A 26,678-nucleotide genomic window follows, 5' to 3' on the forward strand; every position below is an offset into this window, starting at 1 on the left:
CTGTGTTAAACTGTTTCTGATAAGTGTTTCCAGTATTTCATTCAATGACTAAGGAACGTTTGAAATGTGAAACTGTCTCGTTTGATCCTTTCTTGGTGTGAAGGGTGATCTTTGCCCTAGGTACTCGGCCTGAGGCCAGGTCATGATAAACAACCTCTTTTCCTCTCGCCTTCCCCATGCCTGCCCTCAAATTCAAACAAAAAACAAGCCCGCCAGCAAAGAAGCTGCTAATATCTCTGCTTTATTCCTTTTCTTGAGAGAATGAAAGAAGGAAGATGGGTAACATTTGGTTTCTTGGCAAACAATAAAAGGATGGACTGGGTGAGGTAAGAAGCTGAAATTGTGTTTGGAATTTCCATGAGAACAGTGATGTTCTAGCCATATGGTCCCCTCAATGAGAGATTCCCTCTGCCATATCCCATATCTTTCAGAAAAACCCAAGAAGCCACCCTTTTTAGCTGAATTCATAAATCTGCTTTAGTTGCCATTCTTTCATTTTCCACATGTGCTTCCACCTGCATCTTGATCCTTAAAATAATGTTCTGCAGCCTTTTATATTATTCATTTGTAGAAAGTATCTTTTATTCCCCCTTGTTTTGTTTTCTAGGCTAGTTTACCTTAGGATTTTTTGAGAGTATGCTAATGAAAACAGAAATTCTTACGTGAGAACAGCTTCCAAAGGCAAAAGCCACTTTTTTCGTCCACCTCAGAGCTTGGGCTTCTGTAGGAATTTTTTGCTTTCTTCAGAGTTTGAACATTGGCAGAGATTTCCTTCCTTTCAAGTTTGGACTTCTGGAGGCATTTTCCTTAGTTTTACACTGAGAGTGTTCTCTTCAGCTTAATTTGCAAAATGCCTTTTTTTTTTTTTTTGCCCAGCTTACTATGTAGTGAGATTCGAGGTATAAATCTGGTCTTTCAGAATTCTCAGCCTGTGCACATGGCTTTGGGTGCCTCAGTGTCACGTGAAGATCCGTCTTCTCCCACATGTTCTTCCTTCACATCTATGGCCATTTCTTATCTCCTCAGTCTTTTCAACATTTTTTTCCTAAAAGGACTAATATCTTAAATAACTGTCAATTTTGATCTGAATTAATAATCATGCTTTCTTCCTGATTCTGACATTCTCTGCCCCCCGTCCCCCTTTTTTGCCTTTTTTCCAGGTGTTCCTTTCACACAGCAGCCCTCACTATTTCCACATTGCAACCGGACTTACTTATCTTTTTAATGGCTGTTGTCTCCACTTCACCATGTTCTTCCCTCCCCTCTTTCCTGCCCTTTTTGTTTGAGAGGTTAGTGTTGACTTTCTTTCCCTGACCCACTGTTAGTCATAGTTCTTTCCAGATTCCTCTTTGCTCCTCTGTGAGAATGATTTCTTAGGAAGAAAGGAGTCTCTTCCTCTAGTCCCCTCTCTCTAATTTCTCTTAAGAATTTGAGGGAAGCTTTTCATTTCTCCATCAGATGTAAGTAATTTCACTTGCCCACCAATCCTGACTTCTGACAAAGGCAAAACCAGGTTTTTCAGGGGGCACATTGGAGTCACTGCTCTGACCCCAGCAGTTGGGGTCCATTCTTTGGTAGGTTCTGAAATCATTCCCTAAATTTCTTTTCTTTCCCAAACTCCAGTTTTCCCATCCTGGGGTCCAGGGGCCTTCTGGGGAGTCACTGACACATGAAGTCTGTCTTACTGACCACTGACACCCCTTTGTTGGATTCCAAGCAGAAATTCTATAGGAAGGCTCTCTCTTTTTCTTGCCTTGAGAAGACTGAGACTGTGTCAGGGGTGAGAATTCAGTCTTCTGAGTCTGCAAGTCTTGAGGAACTCCCTGGAAATCATGGACTGTGATGACTCCTGGAACCATCAGCACCTTGCCCAGCTCCCCATAACAGACCCCAGGAAACCCTAGGAAACCTCCCAGGCAGCAGGATCTGGCCTGGAGTTAGTAATGACCAATCTGTTAGAGTATTATCAGGACTACTTACCAAGCTCAGAAAATCTCCTTGCCGTTATTTTCCATAGGGAATCAATTGTTACAGGTCCCAGGATCCCTGATGGACATCCTACTTCTGTCAAGATTCTTTGCTTCCTTCCCTTCTTGTCTCTGTCTTAGCACCATCACCGCTTAAAAATACAGCAAGAGGGAAGCTCGTAAGGCCCCGAAACGATGAAGCATCCATGACAAACAACGCCCCTTTGGAAAATGGAGTTCTTTACTACTTTCTTGAAGTCATTCTTGGGACCTCTTTCCGCCCTTCTAGCTCCGAAGCTGGTTCATGGTATCTCAGTTCTGTCCAGCCCTGTCCCCACCCCTGACATTTCTTCTAAGGCAAAATCAGTGACCCCCCCGGCCACCCCTCACCCCTTGCTGGGAATGTGTAGGGTCGAGCAGGATTATGAGGAGAAACCACAAAGTGCAGAGGCAGGTGTGTGGCTGGGAGGATTGTCTATGTGGCTTCCAGATTCCTTCCCAGGCTGGTGTCTTTCAGAGGACGCTGCCTCTGATAAATGATCTCTGGATACAGAGGAGGCAAACACCCTTATTTGTTGTTACTATGAATAGAATTAACCACACAGGGCTAGCTCCTTGTTGTGCACCTCAATTAAGGTCATGGCAAATCAGGGGTGCAGCCCGTTTCATGATCCCTGGGGATCTTGTCTGTGGTTTCTGTTTAGCTTGAGAAATATTGGCTCTGCTCTGGCCACACATTTCCCACACTTGCATGACTCGGCACTTTCTCGCTGCCTTTGACATTCTGATGCCCGTGACTTTACAGAAAGCCCAAGAACTGCCCGTTCTGCTACTTTCACTCTCACTTTAAAGATTATTGCCTCTAAAGCAAGGTAATGGAAGTATTTTCATGCTAATTAAAAAAATATCTTCTGATTTGGTTTTTAGAATGTCATAGAGTGTGACAAGAGGGTCTCATTTGTGTCTTTGGAGAAACTGATCATTCCTTGGGTGATGATGTGCTCTTTAGAGATGTCAGGCCAAAGGATGGTGAGCTGAAGGAAGGCCAGGGTGGCCAGAGCTCAGAGCCAGGGTCAAGGGCAGGGAAAGTAGTGAGGCTGAGATTGGGGCGGGGATTGCAGCCTTTGTGCCCTGATGGGAGTGCAGACCACAGCGCTGTGGTGTGTTGGAGGTCTGGTCTAACTTCTCTCCAGATCCTGCATTCCTTCAGGATTCATAGTCTCAGCAGAGCAGGAAGGGTCCATTCTGCTACGTGACTTAGTAGGAAGCATTTGAGCCACAACTGCTCAAAATCCTTCAGGGAGTTGATCTATTATTGAAAGAGTATGGGGAATTGTCAATGTCCTTACCAGGAGATGACTGTAGCAGGTGGCATTTTCTGGCTAGACAAGAGAAATTAGATGGATGTCTTTCTGTTTATTGAGTGGAGCCTGGTCTCCTGAGGACTGGAGCTGAGTCATGCTGTATTTAAGTGGCTGCTTTCGTACAGATGAGGGCTCTCAAAATCTTGCCTTGTTTTTAGGAAGGGGTTTGAGCAGGAAACCACGAAAACTTTGCAAGAATCTGCAGACTGGGAGAGTGCTAATTCAACACATATTTATTGGGGCCCACTCTGTGTCAGCATGTGTCCAGCATTATCCTAGACCCTGGGGATTCAGCAGTGAACAAAGTAGACAAAATTTCCTGTCTTCATGATGCTTATATTCGATCACCATTTTCCCTCAAAATAGGATTGTTCGGTGGAGCTGCCTGAGCTCTTGACCCCTCAGAGAATTTTACGTTAGGGAAAAGTGCTTATGTGTAGACATAGGAAGAAAGTAAGTCTGGAATTTGAAGGTTAGAAGCCAGTTTTCTTCCAGATAGGACTCAATTTGAGGACTGATGTGGTGGGGGAGGCAGAGTGGGGCCCGAAAGAGCATCAGCATCAGTTTGAATCCCAGCAGGGGCGACATCCTGGGGGTATGGCTTTGGGCAATTTTGATCTGTAAAATGGGATCATTGTGAAAATGAACTGAGATCAAGTAGGTCAACCCCCTGTCCTGAACACTGCGTGGCTGTCATGGCCATTGAGGAAGGAGCCTCCTTCGTGTGACCTGTGTGATTTTTTTTTTTTCCCCAGAGGCTGGTCAGTCCGGGGATCTGAACCCTTGATCTTGGTGTTATAACACTGCACTCTCACCAACTGAGCTAACCAGCCAGCCCTTTGATACACCCCTCCAGCAGTGCAAAAGCCCTGGCCAGGCCCTGCCCATCTGGGCCCTCCTGCTCTTGCTGGGTTTTCCCAGCCCCAGCTGTGCTGTCTCTCTCTCCCTCCCTGCCCAAGCACACAGACCTGCTCCAGCCTCCTCTGATCCTCAGCAATGCAGACGTGTCTGGGAACTTGGAAGCTAAGGCAGCTTGGCATTCTCAGGCCAACTGCTGAGCTGAGACAGGTTCATCAGCAAGGCCAGGGCCAAGGAAGGAAGTCTAGTCAGAGGCTCCAGGGTGGCTTGCCCCAGAGTGCTGGAAAGAAGGATGTTTAGAATTCAAGCAAAAATCTGTTGACCTTGGAAGATTAGGATGCTTTTGTTTCTGATGGGACTGTGTATTATAGGTCACGAGGCTGGTGTGGTAGAGAGAAAACTAACATTTTTTTCTGAGGTTGGATGCTTTTGAATAAGCCAAACCCTAATGGGCTGGGCAGAACTGGGCCCCCTGGGTTGGTACCAGTTGGTCTGTTTCATCAGTGAGGGTGGCGTCTGGGAGGAGAAAGTTGGCCAAGGCCCCTCTGGAGAGGGAGAGACGGGGGGAGCAGAGTGGGAGCCCAGTGTGGGGAGCTGCACATTTCCCGAGTTCAAACCCTAGTTCTTCCACTTGCTAGCTGTGTGACGTTGGGCAAATTACTTCACTTCTCTGAGTCACAGATACCCCTACATAAAGAGGAAATGAAAGTGGAAGTGTAAGGAGGATTAAATGAAATAGTGTGTGTCAGTCACCACCAAGCACAGTGCCTGGCACACAGTAGGTTTGCAGAATGCCAGTGGCTCCTGATGTGCCTACCTGGGACCTTGAAGGTGGAGTTCCAGACCCTCAGAATCTCCAGGGGAGGGGCCGGGAGGCTGTAGTTACACCAGCACCCAGCCGATGCTATGGCTGGGAAACACTACTACCAGTGTGAGGAGAAGGTAAAGGTGACTGGATATATGAAATAAAAAACCTTGGAGGAAAGTTATTACCTTGAAACACTGGTTCTCAAAGTTTGGGCCCGGACCAGTAGCAGTATCATCCGGGAGCTTGGTACGAATGTAAATTCTCTGCCTTACTCAAGACGTACTGAATGGAAACTCTGGGGATGGATACCAGCAATATTGTGCTTGAACAAGATCCCCAGGTGATTCTGATGCCTGCTAAAGTTTGCGAACCATGCCTTAGAATTTTAAAGAGCTAATTCCTTATTTCATTTCAAATAAATTTAGATGTACATGTAGCTATTGAGGAAGGGATCTAAAGATATATACAATTGCACCAAGAAGAGAAAAGAAAGGAATCCATTGATGTAGGGCTCAGATATATTTCCATCGAGGACAATGACTCCACCCTGGTCCTTTGCTTGTCTCATGGTGAAACACAGAGGCCAGCGTGTGGACCAGAGAAGCTGACGGCCAGGACGGCTGAAAGGATGGCTTCAACCTCATTGTCTTCTCAGCCCCCCAAAGAGCCGAGGGTGAGAAGTGATCTCCGCTTCTCAGGGGCTCCAGCACTTCCTCCAGGATGCTGCCCGCATCTCTCTTAGCCACTCTCACGGTTGGTCGTTGCTGTGGTTGTTGTTTAGGTCAGTGCTGGAAGCAGCTGCTTGAATACAAACCTTCTGCCTTCTTGCGCCTGTTTCTCTGGGCAAGCCCAAATGGTGACTGCAAAATATTTTAAAATAGAGTCAAATTTTTCTGCCACTCAATTTAGCAAAATACCCCCATCTAGTGGCAGCTGGGCCGTCTGAGCACCCATGAGCGTAACTTGTACTAGTCAGTGGAGTCGCCTGCTCTTCCTGTTACAAACCGAATACCACGATGCTCCCATAGAAGATGAGAGCGTCCTCCTACACGATCAGCAGAAAAGGGACAAGGAAGGAACGGGGTATCATTTACTTCAGCTCTTTAAGTGTTGGTTTCTGCTTCCTGCTTCTCAGATGCATTTCCTCACTCCCGTGCGTTTTCTTTGAATATATCCCAGCTCTCTCAGGCTAGCTGTCCTTATTTTCTCCTTCCACTTTTCTCAATGCTCCTACCGTTCAAGATCTCTGGGCAGAGATTTGTCTCTAAACAGATTTTCACTCCCACTTTATTAGGGCCGAATTAATTTTTTCCTTTCTTTTGTACCTTCTCCCACTTTCTGGAAGCCTCTCTGCCTCTTTCTCCTTCTCCTGGTTTGAGATATCCCCAGACTCCTCTGGGGTGTGGAGGAACAGCTCATCTTGAGCAGGTGAGATCGTGCACAGCCCTGAGCAGCCTGTTGCGTCTGGGGCCTGGCAGGAGGCATCACTGAGACCATCTGGGCAGCGGGGCCAGTCTAAGGCGTTTGTGGGGGGGATGGACAAGTCTCCAGACCAGTCACAATTGATGCTGGAGCATAAAGTCTTGTTTTAGAGCAAGCTCAAATTCCAGCTCATCCCAAATGACCATAGCAGTTGGTGATGTGCGAAACTTTTTCTTTTCCAAACTTACTCCTTGAAGCTGTAAAAATAGCAGTAACTGCTCCTTTTTATTGAGGACCCATTGTGTCCTAGTTAGGTTATTGGTTTTCAGATTTTGTCAGGCATCAGGAACCCCAGACGTCTGTTTAAACACAGATGGCTGAACTCACCTCAGAGTTTCTGACTCAGTAAGTCTGGGGTGGGGCCCTAGAAGGTTCAGTTCTAACAAGCTGCCAGGTGATGTTGATGCTTCTGGTCCAGGGACCATCCTCTGAAAACCACTGCAGTCGATCATCCAGCAGGTTCTCAAGAGATTATTTAACTTAATCCTCACAGCAATCTTGTAATTTAGGAATTATTACCCCAGTTTACAGATGAGGAAACAAAACTTGCCTTGGGTCATGGATAGCAAGAAGCAGAGCTAGGATTTGGACCCAAAGCTCTTGTAGCCACTGTCTACCATCGAGCCACAGTGTCTCCCAGATCTCATGGGGCTACGTAGGGTTGAGGAGGTGCTTGGGATTCTCCTTTTCAGGCTTGTCAAAGAACGTGAGACCCAGAAATGCTCTGACCCCCTCTTAGCCTGGTGCCTTCATTATACAGTGGAGGGGCCAACGGTCCCCCGCGGTTTTGAGACACTGATACTGCTCCAGGGGTGGGGATGGGAAAGGAGGAACTATGGTGGGAATGGGGATGGATGGCATGAAATAAGCTATTTATCCCTTCAAGCCTTGGCTCATCCATTGCCTCAGCTGTAAAGCCTTTGTAGCCCATAATACCCCCATGGCAAATCCCCAGCCTGTTTGCTGTCAGATTCCCTCTTTGCTCTTCCCCTACTGTGCTCCATGTCCCATGGGCTGGTTCCTGCAGGCTGCATTTCCCAGACTCCTGCTGGGTTGGCCAGTGCAGGGCACTGGGGGGAGACTGGAGGAGGAGGAGGGGAGATGCCAGGGTATGCCCTCTCCTTCTCTTTAGTTGGTTTTCTTGCAAAGGTTGAGGGTCTTCCAGGGCTCCATTCCCACTCCTGTCCCCAACCATTTTTTTGTTTGCCTTCTCACCTGTTTGATAATCCTATGCTCTGGACTTCATGCTTAAGGTTATTACTATTTTAGGTTGGGGAGGTGGCAGGGCATACATCAATTTTTCCACATGGTGCATCTCAATTGCACACATTCTGAATGTTGCATACTTTAATTTTCCTACTCAATTTCAGCCCTTGCCAATAACAAATAAATTCCCTGGATTAAATACTCTGAGTAACAAATTCCCTGGATTAGATTCCCTGCATTCTTAGGAAACTTGGAGCAGTTTCTCTTTGGGTCCTGACTAATACAGCCCCGAGCCTCCCTCCCCCGCGGGTAGTCACGTTGCTGTCATGATGCATTTGCACACGTATCTTCCCCAGTCTCCATGACCTTCTCAAGGGTGGGCATCGTATCTAGTTCAATGTCAAGTTCTTTGTGCCTACTCCAGTAGCTGTTACTTTTGACATGCTCAGTTAGTGTTTGATAAATGAACAACTGATAACATGTGGCAAGGGCTGAAAATGCATAGGAAAATCAGAGTATGCAACATTCAGAACGTGTGCAATTGAGATGCACCATGGGGAAATATTGATGTATGTCCTTCCACCTTCCCAACCTAAAATAGTAATAACCTTAAGCTTGTAGTCCAGAGTATAGGCTTTTTAAACATAAATTTGAGAATGTGTACCAGTTATCTACTGCTGGATTACAAGCCACCCCAGAACATAGTGGAGTAAAACAATTTATTATCTCTCATAATTCTCTTAGTTACGAATTGAATTGGCCTCAGCTGTTCTTGCCTGGGCTGCTCATGGCTACATTTGGTAGCCGTTTGGCTGGCCTCACTCACAAGTCTGGGGCCTCAGAAGAAATGGCTGAGATAGCTGGGCGTCTCTCTCCTTTTCCACGTGCAGTCTCATTCAGGAGGCAGCAGAGTTCCATGAGGGTGACGGGGGAGCCCTGAGGCCTCTTGAGGTGAGGCTTGGAAGAGACAGCATCCCCTGTGTGCATTCTGTTTCAGAGCAGGTCAGAAGCCCAGCCCAGATCTAAAGGATGGGGAAATAGATTTGCCTTGTAGTGAAAGGGGCTGCAAAGACTTTGTGGCCATATTTAAACTAATCTGGAATGGCAATTCTCGTTACAAAATATTCTTTATTAAAATATTCAGTACGGATGTACCTTAAGTAGAGCCTCCTGGAATAGATTTTAAAGGTGACTCAACTAGTAACTCAAGGCCCACAAGCAGTCACTGCCCTCAGTTTTTTTTGTGACCACCAGATGGTGGCATTGCTCAGTGCACCTGAAGTATTTTAAGGCCAATACTAAATTCTGCCTGAAGATGTCCTTAAAGTGGTACGAATCCTGTGATTTTGCCTTAGTGGATCAGGACAGTGCTGCTAACTACAGAAAGGGCCTGGGACGAGGACTAAAATGGGCATTGGCTGCCCCTCTGGAAAAGGAAACCCCAACTCTTTCTCCCATGCTCTTCAGGAACTGTTGTGGGAACAAAGATCTACGAGGTCTCCTTACCTCCCAGAATGGGAGATGGGAGGAAGATGCTGCAAATATCAGCCCATCGCAATGCACACAATCACAAAGAAATATTGTTTGTAATAAAACAATGTTTGTGTACTCATGGACTGCTTTTCGAAATTACATTGTATTGATTTAATTACAGTGATATAAATAATTCTTTACCCTCTGTACCATTATAGTTGTTTGTAAATTTAATAAAAACATCGCATGCAAAACCGATGACATCTGGTTAAGTCTGTAGTCTAGTTCACTGCACTGTGCCAATGTCAATGTCCTGCTTTTGATTCTATAGTCATACTTGTATAAGATGTTACCATTGTGGGGAGTGGGGTGATAAGGACATAGACCTCTCTGTACTATTTCTTACAACTTCTTGTGGGTCTATAATTGTTTCAGAATAGAAAGTAAAAAATAATTCTCTCTAGAAATAATCCTCACCTGGTTGTGCATTACTGGTATTTGTAATATTGTTTGGGGGGAGAGAGTTGAGTGTTGATTTAAAAAAAACTTTTTTTTGGGTTGTTCTGGCAGAGTGGTACCGGCTTCTCATGCCCCTTCAGATCTTCTGGCCACTTCCACAGAACCCATCCAGACTAGAGCACCTGCTAGACCAGCTGATCAGCTGTGCAGACCTGGAGCCAAGGACGTGGAGGTGCACGCGCGCCGCCTGCCTGCTTCCCCTCTGGACTCACAGATCCTCTGTTCCCAGGGCCTCCTGCACATTCAGGGCTCTGCCCTTTACTAAGCCCTTTCTCCTTTGTTGTCTTAATAGCATCTTACAACACTCCTCTAAGGCTCTCAAAAGGGCACTTTTAATGGATAGGAAAACTAACTCTGAGGGGCTGAGTGATTTTCCCGAGACCATTAGTAAGTGATGGACCCAAGGCTAGAATGCAGATTTGACTTTTAATCTAGATTTTCCTTGCTAATTCCTCAATAGACTAAAAAGAGAAAAAACCTATTTCAAGTGAAGTAAAACTTGTTTTAAACTTTACATGATTAAAGTCCTAAACCATAATTTCACAGGCTTTTATTTATTGGTTTGCTCTATTACAATGCAACCCATAGCACCTTTTCATGTTCAGGCAGTGTTTGTTTGGAGAAAAGAAATGAAACTTTCTTTTTTGAATAAGTGGAGAGAGTGGCGTTCACTTTTTTCTCATCAGCGAGGAAACAATAGGTAGCAGTGGGTTTAGTAGATCCATGGCAAAAAGGCACTTCCCGAGATTGAAATCAGTGGCAAAGGAGACTTTGTTATGTTTTGCTGACCAAAAGAACGTGGGAACGTTTCGGCTGAAATGCAAGTTAAAACTGTGAAAAATATAAATAGCATTCAGCTTGCTATTCAGTTTCCACCACACCAGGAAGAAGCCAGCAAGCTCTGTGGGAAGGTTCTGACTCAGGCCTTGCCCTCGAAGAGCCCAGAGCATGGCTAGCTGTGGAGCTAAACCGCATGAAACAGCTGGAGAATGACACAGGGTGGCTGTGCTTTGTGCCAGGCTGTGTTCCATGGGTGATTCTGGAAACGAGGGAACTGAGGCCTGGATCACTCAGAAGACATGTCAGGAAGAACATACGGGACTTGGACTGGATGTGGAAATAGAGGGGTAACTCTGTTGGCTCCTAAAATTGCAGTGAAAAATGGTGCACTCATAACCACACTTCCTAGCTGTGTGCCTCCGGACTAGTTATTCATACTCGTGTCTTCTCAGCCTCAGGTTTGTTTTTGTATGTGGTAAAATAACCTTTTTAAGGTATACAATTCAGTGTCATTAAGTATACTCACAATGTTGTGCAACCCTCACCATTGTCTAGTTCCAGAACCTTTTCTATTACCCACAAAGGAGATCCTCTACCCATTAAACAGTCCCTCCCTCCCTCGAAACACTACTCTGATTTTGTCTCTATGGATTTACCTATTCTGGACATTTCATATAAATGGGATCATACAATATACAGCCTTTTGCGTCTGGCTTCTTTCACTTAACCTCATGTTTTCAAGGTTGATCCATGTTGTTCAGCCTCAGTTTTACATTCTGAAAAAATACTATGTAAAAAGCATTGTGGGACATGATGAAAAGAGTAAAATATAGTTTGTCTCCTTAAGGGTGTTTGCTGGAGAAGAGAGGCATGTACCCCGTTAATCCTGATACTAGGCAGAGACACTTGTGATACAAGAAGGAGTGTCAACATGACCCTAAGTTCAGGGTGAAGAGGTGCATGATAGGTCTGGGTAAATGCAGGTGGCTGGGATGACACATAAGGCCTGTAAGGAGATGTGGGGAAGATGAACCTGGCTCAGGGCTGAATGCCTTTCTGAGAAGTCTGCACTTACTCGGTGGCTAGTAGGAGCCACTGAAGGTTTTGAGAGCAGAGGAGTGAAGTACCCCATCCTGCTGTTTAGGAAGATAGCCCTGGTGGCATTACAGAGCTTCACTTGGAGCTGGGAGTGGTGGGAGAGGGCATTAGAAGGGGACTGATCAGGAGGCTGCTGCAGTAATCCAGACAGGAATGCTGCCTGGGGCATCAGCAGTGGGAATATGGAGGGGTAGATGGACACTGACTCAGAAGAATTCTGCCTCTGCTTGGGTGTGGGAGGCTGAGGGAGATGAAGTGGTGAGGGGCCTAGAGGGATCTGGTAGGAAATGTTTGGTCTCTCTTCTCTCTGCTTTCTCCTACATGGTGCTGGATATGTCCTCAGACAGGTTGCTAAGTGGTAAAGGAGTTTTAACGACATACAAGGGAGGCCTTTATGTGTCTTCCTGGCAGAGCCCAGGTAATGACTTATCCCCAGTTTTCTCAGCTTGCCCTGGGTCCTTCAAGTCAACCATTCAGGAACTTTTGATCTCTAGTCTTAGTGTAAACTTCCTTCAGGGGCTTTGGGACTTTTCAGGGACTAACCAGACTGCCCCTTATCCCTAGGCCATGCTGGACTAGTACTCCGGACTATAGTAGCTGTCCCTGTTTTACAGATAAGGCACTTAGAGGTTGAAAGGTTGCCTGTGATGATATGGCAAATGAGTGGCAGGGCTGAGACTTGAATTCAAGTCTTCTGACTTCAGGAGGAGTATGTCCTTCTCTGGGCCACATGCCTCGGCTCTTGCCTGACTTTTGCACTCCCTGCTGCTGAGGATTGGGTGGCTGCCTCTAGTTGCTCTGATTTCACTTCACGTGTGCAGCATTATTCCAGTTTCCCCTCTTCCCAGCTGTTTGCTTGGACGAGGCTGAGGAGAGTGCAGGTGGGGGTAACAGTGACTCCAGGTCCTGCCCACCAGTCATCTCCTCTCTTCCTGTGTACCACAGGCAAATGAGCTAAGAGTGGGCCAGTGTGTTCTTCCACCTCAGCTGATGTTTCAGCCTCTGGAAAAGTGAGCAGAAACATTCAGCGGAGCCTTCAGCAAAAGGAGAAAGCACAGACTGAAGTTCTGCTTTCTCTTTTCCTCACCACAGGCATTTTCTCATCAGGTCTGAATGCAGTTCCTGGTGGTTTGTGTGCACAGCCTCAGGGGGACTGGGCTGGCCACATTCCCAGGAATTGCATTCTGTCTGAGAAGCCAGAGGTGAGTGGCATGACTCCAGCTGAACCATGTAAGCAGCCCCCTCCTGCCTCTGAAGTTGATGCTCTGCACAAAGGAACAGGTCCCCATGTATCTGAAAAAGTCAGTGACCTATTCAGGAGCCAATAAATCTCTCTAATTAATCGTTGATTATATGGAGTAAACAAGGAATCTTCAGAGGGTAATCAAATCCCAAATCCCCAAAAGAATTCACTTTCTAAAAACCAGAATTCTTCTGTTTTCTTCATGAAACCCCAGAGCTTGACAAAATGAGCTACCATCTCCATAAAGTTAAGTAGTTAAGTACACACACACACACACACACACACACACACACACACACAGGGTAGCTGCATGTTATAAACCAGTGAGAAAGGCTGAGCACTTCAGAGACTCACTTTGGGACAACTGGCTTTCTGTAGAAAAATACTAGATTGGTGTCTCACAACATACACAAAGATAAATCTCAGCTAAAGTGAAATGTGAAAATCAAAACTTTAACACTTTTAGAAGATAGCCACAGGGGAATATAACCTCAGGGGTTAAAAAGAATTCTTAAAAAAGATCCAAAAAATACAACCCGGAAGTGAAAAGATTGACCAATTTGACTAAGTTAAAGTATTATTATTTATGGAGATATAAGATTATGGTATAAGATTACAGTATAAGATTATGGCCTGGAAATATACACATAGGTGCTATCTCTGGACAGAGAGAGGGGAGAGGATGTAACAGGGGACACCACTTTACCCATAATGTTAAAAATGACAAAATATTAACTTTGGTTAATTCTGGATGGTGAAAACACAAGAGCTTGTTATAAATATTTTTGTCTTTAAAAAAAAATTTCAAGAAAACACAAAGTCACTACTAACCTTGGTGTGCAATGTAGGAAGCTACAGTGTTATAAAGGGAAATCACCAGACACAGAGCCTGATTGTGGTCTTAGCACTGCCACCAGCAAGCTGTGTCGGGGGTGAGGACCATCCTCTTGGGGGCTTTTCACTCTGTGAAACCAAAGGCTGAGACTGATCACTTGCTAAGGTCCTCCTCCCTTGCCAGTTCTCGTATTTTCTCTTCTCTCTGTGGGAGAGGTTATGATTGCAAGAGGAGCAGGAAGGAAGAATACGTGGGGAAGGGCACTTTTACAAGCATAAAATTCTATACATGTACAGGGAAGTGATTATCATTGCATTAAACTCTTACTTACCTCTTCATTCATAGGCCCTGCCTGATTTCTCTTAAGCCCTAGACCTTGCTGTTTTCCTTGACAGGGTGGATCTGGGTGCCTTGTAGTGATACGCATGCTCACTACCAAGTGGCAAAACTTCTTAATTAGCCAGGACCGAGTTGGAGTGGCATACTGCTGACTTAATGTACCAGCTTAATTGGTCTCCATTATTGCTCTGGCGTCATGAGGCCTGACAAAGAGCCAAGAAATACACCTGGGTATGGCAGGGTGGGGGAAGGAAGGGCGTGATGGGTCTCTAGGGAGGTACCGGTGTTTTGATCAAGGTGGTCCTCTGTGGGCTGGTAATATAAAAACAGGACTTCACCGGATGTCTCTGTAGAACCGGTCTGGGTACAAGAAGACAAGAAAGAGTTGAATGGCAGGGCATCCTCTTTGCTGCAGAAATGAATTTTAAGAGACTCAGTTGATCAAACTTGAGAAGTAGCTGTAGCAGGATCAGATCGGGGTGTAGACAAACACACTCCTTCCGTTCACCTCACACTTCCCACTGAAGGTACTAAAGAAACTGAGTTTCTTCCTATCATGGCCTAACTCTAATCTCTCTCTCTCTCTTCTCGTTGCTTGGGAGAAGGGACACTTCACTCCCTTTAGTCATCTCCTCTTTGCATCTTCTGGGTTTTCCCCGCGAGATGGGTTGAGAAATAAGGAGCCTTCAGGGACTCCACTCTGTTGCCACAACATTGTTTTGTAGGATATGTTCCAGGAATGCTCTAAAACGAATCCGCTATGGCCATCTGTGACTTGGACAGTTTCAGTGAATATGGCCGTGCTTTTTAAAAACTGTGATTCCCAAAGTGCAAGTTGTGATTTGACTTTGCAACTTTTAAACTCTATTACTAGCTTGTTGACATACATGAAGAGAGCGTCCTCATTTACAAGAGTTCACTGAAGTGGGAGAGTTTGCACAGAGAAGGTGGAGAGTAAGGGGGACCTGGGAAAAGCAGATGTTTGCCACAGGCAAATGTGAGGTTCCTATGTTTTCAGTGACCAGTGTGGAAGATATTGTGCTTCATGGCACTCGTTTTATTTTATTTGGAGATTATATAGAGCATTAGCAATAGATAAAGTTGCCCTCTAAACATTTATTTTTCTTAAGATAAAATTGGTTTCTTAAAAACTCTATGTAGATTTCTTTCTGAAGCTGCTGCTGCTATGTGCGCTGTTCCTTCTCCACCATCAGAACTGTGTGATGCCGACTTCCTCAGTCAGGAGCAACGGCTGTTCCTCTCTAGTATGGTGCTCTTCCCCTTTGGTATGATGCATGACTTTTTTTTGCTGTTTTAGCAGCATTGCTTTTGGCAAGCACCTCATTGGGAAGCCACACTCAAGTCCAAACTTGATTATGTGTTCTGTTTTTTTTTTTTTTAAATTTCTGCTATTGCGCCATTAAATTGTATGGTTGGTTGCATCAATATTAAGAGATAGTCTTGCAAAAGCACGCTAATTACAGGCACTCACACATTTGTGGCCACTGGCATGTCTTTCTTAAAAGTGTACAATAGTCAGAGGCAAGGGGATACAGACTCAGTTCTGGGCCTATCTCAATGCAACAGATACAACATTGAGAAATCTTTCAGGTGTTTATGATATATGAAGTATGTGTTTGGGAGGGAAGAGTAAAAAGCAAAATTTGTTTCTTTTTTGGAAAAATGGAAATGAAAGTTTTTCTCAGTTAACTCTCAAGATGAAGTCACTATGACCTTGGAGAGGTCATTTCTTAGACTTCAGTTGTATAATCTCAAACTGGGTATAATCATAATTTACTTGTCTGTCGACAGGCTGGATAAGGCAGTCTCTGAAGAACCCATCTATGAATTTATTGTTTAAATAGAAACAGTTTATTGGATAAAAGCAATAAAATTGCAAAGTGGAAATAAAAACGATTGATGTTGGATTTTGAAAAGGAACTTGGGGGAGAGAGTGAGAATAGATGCTCCCCCGAGGCAAACCTCTTTTTCTTAAAGACTTTATTTTTTAAAGCAGTTTTAGGTTCACAGCAAAGTTGAGAGGAAGACAGAGAGGTTTCCTGTATACCCCCCACCCCACACATGCATAGCCACCCCTATTATCAACATCCCTTATCCGGGTGGTACATTTGCTGCAATTGATGAACCTGCGTTGACACATCACTATCACCCAGAGTCCATAGTTTACATGAGTGAACACTAATGCGGTGCTGTACATTCTATGGGTATGAACAAATGTGTAATGACTTGTATCCACCATTATAGTATCATACAGAATAGTTTCACAGCTCTGAAAATCCTTTGTGCTCCTCCTATTTCTCTCTCCTTCCCCCAACCCCTGGCAACCACTGATCCTTTTCCTGTCTCTGTAGTTTTGCCTTTTCCAGTATGTCACATAGCTGGAATCATACACTGTGTACATAGCCTTTTCAGATGGGTTTCTTTCACTTAGTAATATGCACTTAAGTTTCCTCCATGCCCTTTAATGGCTTGATAGCTCATTTCTTTTTAGCACTGAATAATATTCCATTGTCTGGATGTACCACGGTTTATCCGTTCACCGACTGAAAGACATCTGGGTTGCTTCCAAGTTTTGACCATTATGAGTAAAGCTGCTATAAACATCTGTGTGCAGGTTTTTGTGCAGACACGTCTATGGATTTATGATCTGCTAAAACTGAACTGAGATAGAAGAGTCTGGACATAAAGTATAGTGGAAGGGGATGAGTGTGTGTTTGTTTTTTCCAGTCATTTTTCATTGTAAAATATTGCACACACACCCCAAAATACTGAAAGCATCTATGCAGGTTTAACAAATAAAGCAAACACCTATGTAAATATCAGCAGGTCAATAAATGGGATGCCCTTGTACCCAGAAGCCCCTGAGGGTTCCTGACCCTTCCACGCCTCCTTGCACATTTACGCTTTCGTGGTAGCTTTCTTGCTTTTCTGTATGGTTTTACCACCTGCGTTTCTCTCTACTTTGAAAGTTTGAAAGTTATACACTCTTTCTCTTCGACAAATTCTCATATTTATGCTATCAGAGTCTAATGTTTATGAAAACTTTCATTTCCTATTGGGTAATGCAAGATCCTTGGAGCACTCTATAAATGTTTAACCTCTCCCAACTTGTCTCTTATCGTGTATTTTTATTCTATATTTTAAAAGAACATCACAAAATGTATAGTTCTACACAGTGGGTGTTTATTTCTATTTACCCATGCATTTGTCACTTTCTTTGCTCTTCTTTCCTTTCCGCATTCCCAGTCTTCTATCTGGGATCACTTTCTTTCTGCCTGAAGTAGGTAGTACAAAGGTATTTGGAATTTCCTTTGCTGGTATTGCGGGTTTTGCATGCCTGAAAACTCCTGGAATTCACCTTTACTGTGGAAGGATATTTTTGGCAGTTGTCTTAGTTTCCTGTGATTGCGGTAACAAATTCCCACAAACTTGGTGACTTGGGACAACACAAATTTATTCTACAGTTCTGAAGAACAGAAGCTCAAAATCAGTTTTAGTGGGCTAAAGTCAAAGTGTCAACAGAGCTGCACTTCGCCTGTGGGTTCTCGGGGAAAATCCTTACCTTTTGCAGCATCTAGAGCTGTGTTCCCTGCATTCCCTGGCACAAGACTCCTTCACCCTCAAAGCCAGCAGGCAGCCCAGCATCTTCAATTCTGTCTCCTCTGGCCCATCACCTTCTCCGTGTCAAATCTCTGCCTCGCTCTTGTGATAACACTTCTGATCACATTTAGGGCCTACCCAGGTAATCCAGGATCCCATCTTAAGATCCTTGACTTAATCACATCTGCAAAGTCTTTTTTTTTTTTTTTTTTTTTGCCATATAAGGTAACATTCACAGGCTCCAGAGAATATGTATGACCTGGATATCTTTGGGGGCCGTTTTTCATCTTTCCACAGCAGTGTATAGAATTATAGGTTGTTCGTTATTTTCTTTTAGCATATTAGAGATGTTATTTAACTGTCTTCTGGCTTCCATTTTTGACGTTGAGATATCATTTTTCAGTCTAATCATCATTCCTTTTAAGGTAATCTATTTTTTTCTTTAAGCTTTTCTCTTGGTTGATTACCACGATCACTGATAACTGTGATATGACTAGGTGTGCGTTCCTTAAGATTTATTCTGCTTGAGATTCTCTGGTCTTTTGGCTCCATGGTGTCTTTCAGTAGTTCTGGAATATCCCCAGCCTTGTCACTTCAATATTATCTCAGTCCCATCCCCATTGTCCTCTTCTCGGACTCCAATCAAATGTGTGTTGGACCTTCTCACTGTATCCAACATATTCTAAATCTCCTCTTCTCTGTTTTCCATATTTTTGTTTTTTGATTCTGTATTCTGGACAGTTTCCTGTGATTTAACCTTTGGTTCCTAATTCTCTCTTCTACTTTTTAAAAATCTTTTGCCAAACACTTCAATTAAGATTTTCATTTTTTACTAAATTTTTCCTATCTAGAAGTTCTGTTTGATTGTTTCCCAAATCTATTAAGTCAGTTTTTACAGTGTTTTGTTCCCTACGGATATTTGCAAGCTTGTTTACTTTTTCAGCACCACACTCTCCCAAGTGAGCCATGGGCCGGCCCCTCAAGCTTGTTTACTTTTTCATGTGGTTAGCAGGTATAACCTTAGTAAGTTTGTATCTGAAGCCCATACAGGTCTGTTTCTGCTCGTTGTTGTTTACAGTGTTTCTCACTCATGTTGCCTTATTTCCTTACATGTTTGATTATCTTCAACTATTTTGCTACTAATTGCCCTTAAGAAATTATTTGTGGAGATTCCCTGAGGCTTAGAATGAGTGTACTCTCCTCCTTTTGTCTGCTTTTTGGAGTCACTACAAATCACATTCATTGCCCACCTACATTACATATTCCTGGGGTGCAAACCTGTGGCCACATCTTCTCAGGGCTATTTGGGTATTTTTCCTCTTTCCTTTTCCTTCTCCTGCTCTGCTCAGGTTTCTCTCTGGGCCCATGGGGCTAGGGAAGGACAAGGAGTGACAGATTAGTTCTGGTTCATCCTAATCTTCAGGGTGTGGCCCTTTGGGACCTAGCTTAATGCAGGTAAGGTATCTTGTAAGAGCCTTTACATTGCATGTGCTCTGGGCCTTGACATCTGTCATCCTTACCCCTCCAACGTCTACAAGACAAAAGCAGCTTTGGCATTCAATCTTCTCACCTCTTTCCTCCAAAATTGGCTTGGCAGGGCTGTGCTATCTTTTCAACGCTTTGGTGATTTTAAGTAATTTATTTAGAGTTTTTTTCAGCCTGAGGTTGATACAAATAACCCAACCTACCTAACCTGCCCTTATGGGAAATAGCTATTACATTTTTATAGTATAAAATTATTTTAGTGTTTAACATCTATGATGTTTGTCTTTAGGAAATTTAGAAATTTACAGTGCAAAAAGATCAAAGGAATGTAGGACCACAAGTTTTCATTTGTTTTAAAAGAGTAGTAGCCATATGAGAGAGAGACTGATCTGGTATATACTTTGGTGGGGGGAAAAGGTGTGAGACTTTCACTGGTTGCCCATTAACTTTATGAAGTTGAAAAGCACATCTTGATTGATGCCGCCTGTTCTTTCTTCAAGAGGTAACTTTAACTGGTTGGCCAATAAGTCTCATACTTGTCTTGAAAAAAAAAGGCACCAAAGGAAAACTACCCTTAGCTGATTTCTCAGCCAACTCAGTCTGGTCCTGAGCTGCCTTGCCATGGCCAAGGTCCCTCCTCTTCAAGTAGGAGCAGCTGTGAGGGCAGCTGGCTTTGATTCAGGCTAGAGAGACAGCATTAGTCAGCAGCCTCTTCTCACATGCCCTGCTCCTTAACACTCCAACGTGCGTCTGTGACAATGAGGGCAGATTCCTGACTCTGGCTATGGCTTAGGATACTTTGGCGGATAAGTCTGGACCAGGTTTGTGAGTCCAGCCTTTGCTCTATTCCCAACATCACGTTTTGACCAGTTGGTGTTGGATCAAGATTTTAAAACTTTTAAATCCCAAATGCCAAGAAAGAATTTTTGACCTCTTGGACCTCATATCCCAAATTTGGATGGAAATCTTTGAAATTATGATCAACGTAAGGACAATACTGTAAATCTCTTGGAGATTCAAAGCATTTAATGGAATTCTACTGTGTGGAAAGCACTGTGCTGGATATTGTGGAGTTCTTGCCCTCAGAATGCTTATAGTCTTGTCCTATCTATAGAACTCAAGTATGATCACGTAAGAGAGACTGAGATTTAGAGGAGCCACTGAGGGTGGTTGTGAGAGTGATCTGCTATGATGTCTGTCATCTCATCACTCATGAGGTCTGTTTTGCTAATCCAGCTTGCTGGTGTCTCGTCTCTCCTCACCCCTGGATACGCATCACTCCCACATCTGCTCTCAGGGCAGTGAGTGTGACCTTCCCACCCAGAGGAGTGTGACCTTGTCATCTGGTCAAGGTATGGAGGTGGCTGTGCTTCTCTGAGATTTAGTAAAATACTAAGTGGAGAAAGCCTGGAGGTGGGAAACAATCTTGCTGCCTGTCACCAGGTTTTGTGCAATCTTATGATTAATTCATGATGTGTGCGTCAGAGTAGACCCAATTTCCTGGAAATCATTTCAGAATGGGTATTGGAATTTGCATTAAGAAAGCTTGGCTGGAGTGAAAGATGTATCTCCTTGCCAATTCTCTCAAGACTCATTGTTTTGCACGCTCCTACCCAAGAGAGGTTGTACATTGATTAATTAATGCCACTAAGAGATCAGTTAAAGCCTCAGCAAACAATTGCCATGTACACTTTCAGGGGAAACAGCTCAGAACCAGATTTGATTTCTCAGCAAGAATTACTGGGTAGACTGCCAAAGATTCTCCAAACTGCCCCTCTCTTTCTTGGCAAGCTATAGAGCTGTTGGCTTTGAGCCCCCCAACTTCCTTGATTATGAGGATTCCTTCCTAGTTTAGTTTGGAGCACAGATTCCACCTGCTCTTATTTTGCTTTCCATTTGTTTATTATTATCCTCCCAAACACATGCTTTTTTTCCATGCCCTACTCCTCTGAAAATATTGCTGAAATTTTGATCCCAAACAAAAGTGACTTTTGTACTCAGCTTGTTATGAAAGATCAGTAACATGTGACATGTGATATGTTTTCCAACTTTTATATCTTAATACGCCTCTGGTGTTTGGCCATGGGGATCATGTTTTGCTGAATATAACACTCTTGTCATTCAAATTTTAATTGAAGTAAATATAAAAACAAAGTTATAGTAGAGTGGTTTCTCCTCCTCCTCCTCCTATTCCAGAGTGGGCATCAGAAAGTACTCACAGGGTATGCAAGGTACGAAAATATCAACCCCTTAATCTTAGGATAGATCCCATCCTATTACTAGTTTTTATACATGCATGTGGAGGAAAAGTAATACCATGTTGGAGAATTTCTAAAACCATATTAGTGGATATTTTGACCTTTTGCAAAAGCAGAGAAGGAAGACTGCTAAGTGCTGGGTGCAACACTGCTGACTGACTGATAGAGGGGATAGAAGGCAACTGGTGTTCTTAGAGGCGAACTGGACACAGTTGGATTTCGGCTACTCTGCCACTACCTCAGCACTCCGTCTCCCCAAATGCTCCTGACAGGTCCCATGCTTAGACCTTAACTTGGTCCATGGGAAGATAAACTGCAGCTGTCTTGGATGGCTGGTGTCCTCTAATCCCAGAGTGATGGTTTAGACCCTAGTGTGAGTCATTTGTGCAGCAATATAGAGCTCCACTTGCGCCAGGTACTGTCTAGGCATTGGCATACAATTGAAGACAGACAAGATCCCTGATCTTGTGGAGCTTACATTCCAGAAGAGAGACAGAAATGCAGCATAAAATAAGCAAACCAGTTAATTTCATAGTGATAAAGGTAGGATAAGGCAGAGTCACAAAATGTCCTGTTTTAGTCTCCTGGATGTGAGGTGACCTCTTTGAGAAGATGACAGTAGCACAGGGATCTAAGGTTGAGAAGAAGTCAGTCGTATGAAGATCTGAAGCAGTGCTGTCCGACAGAACTCTGAGTGCTGGAGATGTTACATACTGTGCTGTCCAGCATAGTAGCCACTAGTCACACATGGCTGTTGAGCACTTGAAATGTGGCTAGTGCAACCAAGGAACTGAACTTTACATTTTATTTAGTATTAATAGTTTAAATTTTAATAGCTACATGTAGCCAATAGCTATCCTATTGGACAGTGCCGATTAGAAGAAGGGCCTTACAAGTAGAGAGGACAGCTTGTGCAAAAGTCCTGAAAGTATGGTTTCCCTGTGGACCCAACATGAGATCTATGTCGGGAAGCTATGTTCAGTCTTTAAACAGCAAATGTGGAAAATTTAATGATGTTTCCTGCTTCTGTTTTGTGGACCCCTGGACAACCTACAGAGGAACAACTCTTAACCAGATGGGAATTAAAATCCCTGCTCAACAAAGAACCGGCTTCCTTTCCTAAGAAGGGCTCATTCACACTTGTGTGACTCACAGCTCTTGACCAGTTTCCTCTGCTGATGGGCTGAGGCTGGCCTTCGCCTGTGCAGGATGCAGCCTTTTCAGAGGCCCAGCTTGTTCATTCTGGGAATAAATCCTTTGTTCTTTACTTGTGTCTTCTTGTAACATGGGGCTGGAACCTCTCCTGTTGCTCTTCCAAGGGGTCACTTTGTATCTACCTGCTGCCTTCCACCCACTCCAGGGGCCTGAGACCTTATCTTTTCTGGCTTAACCGTTTTCCCCCCCATTGTTAATATTTATAGTAATAATTTATAGCCCTGGCTATAAAGAGAAACTGGTGTTTAGAGAAACCACTTTGTGTTGAAAGGGTTAAAAAAGAAGAGGGGAGAGGAGAGAAAAACAAAGGCCCCAGGAATGTTTCCAGTGGTTTCCCCACATGCTGCACGTGTATTGGGATCTCTCAGGCCATGGAAGCCTCTTGGCCACAAATTGGACTATTCTAAGCAGCCGCTGGCTCATCCCAGCAGTGGGGGTTGGGGGTAGAGGCAGAGTCAAGCTCTGCCCATCCAGCGTGAGTGGAGACCGGCTCCAGCAAGGTTCCCAGGAGAACACAGAGATGAGGTAGCCAATCCTGGCTCCGTGTACTGAGGATTAGAGGAGGCCCTGGTGCTGAGCCTCTACTCCTGGACTAGCCTGGATTCGTCATTGGTTACTACTCTATCTGTACTTGCTTGCTCAAAAGAAAAACAATTACCTAGAACCACCACAGAAGGCATACATAAAACTAAGCAAAGGGGATCAAAATGTTTAATGGAGACCACAGGGCTGTGGGTTGAGCAGTTACCCTGCCTTTTTCCCTTGGCTCTACCTGACTGTCTGCAATGAATTCAGATGGGGCGGGTGGGGGGGGGTGAGGCCAAGGGAAAGGGCAGAGGCTGTCAACTTCAAGCTGTGGCACGTACCAAGAAGCTTCTTGATGTCGGATGACCTTGATCCCTCCCTCTGGTGGAGAAGTCTGAGGTCATAAAATGAACCTCTGTGATCCCTGAACCATGTGCTGGCATGTTCCACCTTCTTTTGCAAAGAGCCTTCCTGGAAGATGTGTGAAAATCCACCTGGATCACGTGCTTTGGCTTTTGTGTGAAGACATACATGTGGCAGTGCCTCTTGTAGACCCCCCACTTCCACATGTGCTTTGCCCTTACCTTTTAGCAGGTGGCTCTCCGGGACAGAAATTCTTGCTAAGGGAATGGGGCTGTGTAAAACACCTTAATCTGGGGGATTTATTTGAAGGCTTTATGAGTTAGATGGGGTGGTATTAGCCCAGATGAATTCTTTTGTCTTATAGAATGTTATTTTTTAATCAAAAAATAGATATGTATATTAAAGAAAAATTAGAAAATTTATGAAAAGAGAAAAAATTACCTATGATTTCACCATCTAAACACAGCTGCTCCCATTAACATTTTGGTGTGTTCTCTAATGGTATTTCTTTCTTACCAAAAGGTTATTTTGCCTTTTACATGGCTATAAACAAAGTATACATATAATTTCGTGCACTGGTTTTTAATTTAACATTCAATAGTAATTGGAGAGTAAACATCACTTTTTAATGGCTACATAGTATGTCCTTAAGTTCCCGTGTACTTGGCACTAGGGTATCTTGAGCCACAAGTATTCAGTAACAGGCTGGAGGTCACACAGTGAGTAGGTAATGAAGCCAGGCCCAGCCCATGTCCCCCATCCCCTAGGTGAACATTCATTGCACTCACTGGGTCTCAACCTTTCCCTGCTTTTGTCCCCCATTTGTGGGTAGAATACCCCTGCCAGTTGTGTCCATCATTACATTATTGTGTTTAGTGCCCTCTCCTGGTTCCAGTGAGGATCACTATACCACCTGCTGCAGGACCTGTCCCAAGAGATGGTGGCCAAATTATCCCCTTCCATCATGGAAACTGGAGAGACCCATAGACACATAATAAATAGGAGTATTTATTCTGGCCAGATGTTCCTCCTGCTTCTCCCAACCCAACTTCCACCTCTTGCCTTGCTATGAGCTCTGGAGTGGGGAAAAGGATTAGCCAAAGGAGACAGGGACAGGCTTGAATCTCCACAAACAGCCTTAGGGCTGTGGTGCTCTCTCTAAACTGCTGCCCCCCCCCCCAGTTTGTCCCTCCCATTCAGGACTGGTTTCATGGGCATGCGTTCACTGAGGGGCCCACACCCAGGGGCCCTGTGATTGGTTGGTTGAATGCTCTGCTGTTGCCATCTTGAAATTCTTAGTAAGTTCTGAGCAAGTGTCCTGCACTTTCATTTTGCACTGGGCCTTGCAAGCACCTGGTCTCACTCTCATATTTTGCACATGCCTTACCTGCAGCATTCATCTCACTTTACTATAAGTATATTTTTACATTTATGACTCACTTGCACACTGGGAGGTGTTTTAGTAGAAAGATAAAGTGTTTGGATTCAAACAGACCTTGTTTCAAATGAATACATCCTAGCTTTGGCACTTTCGGTAAGTTAGTCATTTGGAGTCTCAATGTTCTCCCTGTAAAGTGGGAACAGTGATCTTAATTTTTTAAGACTTGGGAAGATCCAGAGTATGTGTACAGTGAGCAGCGAAATGCCTCGCACATCCACCCTCAACATTACCTCACGTTCCTCCCTCTCTCCTTGCCTGGCGTAGTACTGGTATACAGTAGGTGCTCAACATGTGCTTGCTTCATTGAGCTGAATGTTGTTTGGTGGTGGTCAGTTTGTGCTTCTTCATTTCTGGATGGGATATGAGGTTGTGTCTTAGTCTCTGGGGAAGAGCTAGGACCACACAATCAGAAGGGCTCCTATTTGCAGTATTGTCTTTTCTTCTGAGAATCTCACTCCAGGCTATGTGTCCGGGTGCCTGTTATCTTCATAATCAAATTTGCATTCAGTGGATTACCTCATGGAGCTCACAGTATCAGACACACAGCGCTTACTGCACCAGGTGACAAGCACCTTCTCCCACAGTCCTGGAGGTAGGCACGTCCAATTCCCCTTTCCTGTGGCTGGCTGCAGCTGCCTGGCTCCAGGGTCTTTGTTCCTAACCACAGCGCACCACTGCTTCTCTCTCGGGGCAAGGAGGAGCAGAGCCTTCATGGTGGGTTTGGGGAGGTTGGGTGGGGATGAGTGCTTTTCAGAAAAGTCTTATCCTGCGATAGTTCTAGACATAGTGAAAGAAGACAGACACAGAGGAAGGGCAAAATGTGCAATGATTGATTGGAGTCGAGCCTTGCAGCTTGAAGAAACCCAGTAGATCATGGGAGGGACCATAGGCCTGAGCAGAAATGCACCCGTGTCCAGATTGGCTGGTTCCCGTAAGTCAGGATCTGGACGGCCGCCTTTAGGTGTCTGTGACTGTGTCAGCAGCCCAGAGCCAACTGAGCCTGGGGCAGCCTGTGGGCTATGACTAAATTAGGAAGAAAGAGCCCTTGGGCTCTCCTGGGAGCTCACTGGGGCAGGTGGGTGGTGGAAAGGCCTCTGCTGTGCAGCTGGAAACAGGCTGTTCAGATCTGACTGGCTTTCACTTTGATTTTTCAGTGGGCTGTAGAAACGTCACACACTGAGTCCTAGTTCAATCCTAGGAGGAGGGGAATTTCCCTGATGTCAGTATAGCCATGCGTGTTGCCAGGTGGGACATGGTCTGTCTCCCTCCATACCTCCCCCCCCCCCAAGGGTCTGAGTAAAATAAGAGAACCTGGTAAGCTTTAATCACTAATTTCCTTTTATCAGCTTCTTGGGGGGAGGTTTTACCTTTCAGAAAGTATACCCTGTTGAATAATTTAGGGAGGGGGTTATAGTGGACTCTAGGCATCACAGATTAGCAACAGACTGTCCAGACAGGAAAAATTGGGATGAAGGCTGCTTTATATCACCTGGCAGTGAGGTACCTGTGACAGCAGGCTTTGATTTAGAAAATCATGCAAAGGTTTAGTTTGGTTTGATTGTTTAAGAATTACAAATTTGCAAATACAAAATTAAAAATAAAAAATTGGTAGGAGAATGGTGACTCCTGGGAAGAAAAGTGAGCAAGTTTGTAAGTAATTAAACCATGAATAAGGCCATGCCCATCATTTGACCCCTTGACCTCCCTCACAGAGAAAGACTTCTTGTATTTTTTTTTTTTTTTTTTGTATTATATTTTCTGTAAGCCTAGTTGAAGGCCTTAGCCTTAGAGCACAGTT

General features: G+C 44.4%; 1 protein-coding gene and 1 long non-coding RNA gene across 3 annotated transcripts in view; one reads left to right on the plus strand and one right to left on the minus strand.

The window, feature by feature from the left end:
- RBM20 (RNA binding motif protein 20) overlaps positions 1-26,678 on the plus strand; it is a 167,618-nt gene that overhangs the window by 72,470 nt on the left and 68,470 nt on the right. The window lies entirely within an intron of this gene.
- Positions 226-2,315, minus strand: LOC134382509 (uncharacterized). The gene is made up of 2 exons (XR_010024079.1): positions 1,981-2,315; positions 226-1,823 (listed from the first exon to the last, which is right to left on the minus strand). It is a non-coding gene; the product is annotated as an uncharacterized LOC134382509 (long non-coding RNA).

Source organism: Cynocephalus volans, chromosome 7, assembly GCF_027409185.1.
Source record: "Cynocephalus volans isolate mCynVol1 chromosome 7, mCynVol1.pri, whole genome shotgun sequence".
Taxonomy (NCBI): Eukaryota; Metazoa; Chordata; class Mammalia; order Dermoptera; family Cynocephalidae; genus Cynocephalus; species Cynocephalus volans.